Source organism: Gossypium arboreum, chromosome 13, assembly GCF_025698485.1.
Source record: "Gossypium arboreum isolate Shixiya-1 chromosome 13, ASM2569848v2, whole genome shotgun sequence".
In the NCBI taxonomy this organism is placed as follows: domain Eukaryota; kingdom Viridiplantae; phylum Streptophyta; class Magnoliopsida; order Malvales; family Malvaceae; genus Gossypium; species Gossypium arboreum.
The window spans coordinates 116,590,292-116,594,298 of record NC_069082.1 but is presented as its reverse complement, the minus strand read 5'-3'; the positions used below and the strand labels follow the sequence as shown (position 1 = coordinate 116,594,298).

The window sequence follows — 4,007 nt, the reverse complement described above, 5'->3', positions numbered from 1 at the left end:
AGGTCATATTTTTAAAATATTTAAATATTTTATATTATTAAAAATATATTTAATATTTAAAAATAATATTTAAAATTTTAAAAATATTAAAATAATAATAATTTAAAATATAGAAAATTAATTTAAAATATATATTTAAAATTAAAAATATATATTATAAAACCTTTCAAATATATATTTTAAGTTTTTAAAATTAATCATAAAAATAAATAAAAATAAATAAAAATAAAAGACAAAACATAAAAAAATTTAAAAAAAAGATACGGAAGTCAAAAAAGTAAAAAAGAAAAAAAAAGAAAAACGAAAGTAATAGCAGGGTGGTGTTAGGGAATCTGGTGGAGCCAAATTAATTGGCTCCACTACAAAATGATAAGTTTTTTTTAAGTGCCTCATATTTTTAGAAATTTCAGTATTTTTTTAATATTTATATAGGTGATATTATTTTACATGACTCTATTAAAAAATTAATTTTTTATAGATACTGACATGATATGTTGGTGGTGTCAAATAATTTAGCTCCACCAATTTTTATTGTAGATTTCAAGTCATTTTCGTATTTAATTAAAAAAATCAATTTAATAATTAATTAAATTTTTTAAGTTATTTTTATTAAAAAACCCCAGAAAAACCTAAGCTAAACCCAACTAAACCAAAAAAATTAAAACTTTCTCGAAGAAAAACAAATGAAAAGACAGAAATAAGAAAATGACAACTAGTCTGATAATAGCTGGACTCCACCCAGCATTTCCGCATTTAGTGCACTGTTTCCTATCCTCAGAAGAGCTGTTTCCCAATAACCCATTCATTATTCCACTTTTCCTTTTTTGCTTTCTACACAAAGACCCCTATCAGACAAGTCTCAATCAGGTTCCCTTCGTCTCCTCCTATCCTCTCTGACGTTTCTTGCTCAGGGATCTTTCCGATCAGGTATATTCTTGAATATACTTTTAACGCATTTCTAGCTAGGTTGTGAGCCATACTGTTTGTGGGTCGGTTTGTATAATGAAAGAATATGTGTTGAAAAAATTGTTTTTGCTGCTGAACGTTCCGTATGAAACCCTTTATCACCGATCTATCAGTCTTCTCTGGGTTACTTTTTTTATATCACTATTGCAGAGTTTCCTTCGTTGATAACTGATTTAAACCCCATTTGTTTTCCCATTATCATTGCTCGTGCCTCTACTGCAGAAAGAGAAGCCACCTCCTCATGGATCTCTGTTCTGAGACCAAGTATGTCCCCCGATGCATTCCTGGCCACCATCCTTGGATTGATTTTGCCTGAAAGGCATCAAAAGCGGCGTCAAAATTAACTTTGATAGTCGAAACATCTGGTAGGCACCAACCCGCAACCTCATGGTTCATGGTAAAGTTTAGGATCTCCAACCCCTCTAATTCCTTAATATGTTTGTTTATCCATATAGCAACTTCTTGACCCGTACTGTTTTTTCCTTCATGTAATCATTTGTTTCTGGCTATCCAAATCGCCCACATAGAGTAGCAAAAAACTCGACACTGAGTGTTGGAACTATTTTTGAACACCCAGGTGAGTCACTCCCAATGTTATAGAATCTCAACTGTTAATACCCACTCCAATTTCAAACTAACCCATACTTCTTGTGTCACAGGGCATTCCTTGAAGATATGGTCGATGTTTTCAGCCGTTGTACCACATCTGGGGCAGACTACCACTGAGAGCAATCTCTTGCACCATAGATTAACAAAATGGGGAATAAAATTCCATGAAATTTTCTAGATTAGAATTTTTATTTTCGCTTGAATGTTAATATTCCATAATTTTGTGTAAAATAAATTAGCGTTGGTCTGTAAATAATTAGGAAAGCCCTGTAATAGTTTGTAAGCACTTCTCACCGAGAATTCTCCAGAGGCCTCCCCCTTCCATACCATGAAGTCCTCATGAGGTATCTTTGCTAGAGGGATTCACACAATTCTGTTAGCTTCTTCTCTAGAGAAGGTAGAAAAAACTCAAATCAGGCTTCCATTCTCTCTTTTGTTCATCAATAAGTTTTGCAACTTTGCTTAGTTCACTGGCATTTCTAAAGGATTCTACCTTGTAACTTTCGGTTCCATGAAGCCACGCATCACCAGTAATTGAAATATTCATACCCGTTCCCACTTTCCAACAAATCCCATTCATCAGCAATCTTTTAGCAGCCTAAACACTTTTCTAGTAAACGAAAGTAACCTTCCTAACTCAGCATTAAGAAAATCCATATTTGGAATATATTTTTATTTGGAATATATTTTACTTTAAGGACTTTCGTTAATAATGAATTTGGATTATGAATAATACGCCAACCTTGTTTAGCTAATAATTCAATATTAAATTTGGATAAACCGTGAAAATCCATACAGCCATTTTCCTTAAGATCGCAAAGGCGTTCCCATTCGCACCAATGGATTCCTTTTGCGCCCTTGTCCTTGTAGCCACCAAAATCTGGCCATAATACTGTCTAATTCCATACATAACGATTTTAGGAGTAAAAAACAAGTCATAATATAGATAGGTATAGCCTATAAAACAACTTTGATGTAAACTTCCTTGCCTCCTTGAGAGAAAAATCTCACATTCCAGTTCTCAATCTGTTGTCTCATGAGATCCTTTAAGAGCTGAAATGAAGCTTTTTTATTTTCCCTACAACATTCGGTAAACCAAGATATATTTCCATGTTATTTGAATTCGTCACCCCGAGAATATTGGAAACAACTCCCTTTGCTTCTTCTAAAGTGTTGCTACTGTAAAAAACTGTTGATTTTTCGTAATTGACACTCTGCGCCGAGCATCTTTTGTATTGCCTAAGGACTAATCTCAACACTTGTACACCCCTCTCACTTGATTCTCCAAATAAAATACTGTCATCCACTGATAATAAGTGAGAGATCGATGGTCCTCCTCTACTTGCCTTAACTCCCTTGATTAACCCTTCCCTTAAAGCCATCCTCATCAGCGTTGGAAGTCCTTCACTGTAAATAAGAAACAAGAAGGGACTAAGCGGGTCCCCTTGTCTGATGCCTCTCACCAGTTTAAAGGTCTGACCATTCCTCCCCTTAATAATTATTGAATATGAAACATTATTGACACACTTCATTATATTGTCCACCCACAAAGTGTGAAAGCCCATCTTTAACATCAAAGCTTTTAGAAAACTCCACTCCACCCTATCATACGCTTTGCTCATGTCTAACTTGAGTGCTATAATACCTTTCTTCCTAGCTCTTTTTTGTCTAAGTGTATGAAGAATCTCATACGCAAGGAGCACATTATCCGAAATTAACCTATCTGGTACAAAGTCACTTTAGGCACCATCAATGTAATTACCTATGATGCTTTTGAACTGATTCACTATTATTTTGGCTACTATTTTATAGAGGACATTAGAAAGACTAATAGGTCTGAAATTTCCTAAGTTCACCGGATTAGAGACTTTAGGTATAAGCATAATATTAATAAAATTACAACGGTCCAGAGGCATACCTCTATTTAAAATTCCCAAGCAATAATCCATAACCTCGTCTCCCACAATATGCCAAAACTATTGGAAGAATAACGCTGGAAAGCCATCATCGCCCAACGCCTTTGTAGGGCTTATTCCTTGAGGGCCGCAACAACCTCCTTTGTCTAATTTTTTATCAACAGTAAGTTGTCATCATCAAAAATGCATCTTTCAATCCCAACAAGAATATGCTCATTGTCTCCCAACTATTTGATGAAAAGAGATTTTGGAAATATTTCCTTGCAACTCCCTTCATCTCCTCTTCATGACAAGATTCTCTTCCATAATCGTATCTTAAGCTATGAATGGTATTCCTTCTTTTTTTTTTATGGCATAATTATGAAAGAAGTTCGTATTTTTGTCCCTTAATTTCAACTAGTTTACTCGAGCCCTTTACTCTCAATACATTTTGTCTTTATCAACCTCTAAATTAAGATGTATTCTTGAATCAATCAAATTAACCATACTTTCATCAATTCTATCTTGATCTAAAAG

The 4,007-nt window shown here is 33.9% G+C and overlaps 1 long non-coding RNA gene across 2 annotated transcripts; it reads left to right on the top strand.

Annotated features, from left to right (window-relative positions):
• Positions 1-724: 724 nt before the first annotated feature.
• Positions 725-2,145, top strand: LOC108461359 (uncharacterized). 2 transcript variants are annotated; one of them, XR_008277487.1, is made up of 4 exons: positions 729-927; positions 1,189-1,363; positions 1,494-1,543; positions 1,626-2,145. It is a non-coding gene; the product is annotated as an uncharacterized LOC108461359 (long non-coding RNA). The 2 variants fall into 2 exon arrangements; XR_001867732.2 differs by having other exon boundaries at positions 725-927; positions 1,189-1,543.
• Positions 2,146-4,007: the final 1,862 nt, after the last annotated feature.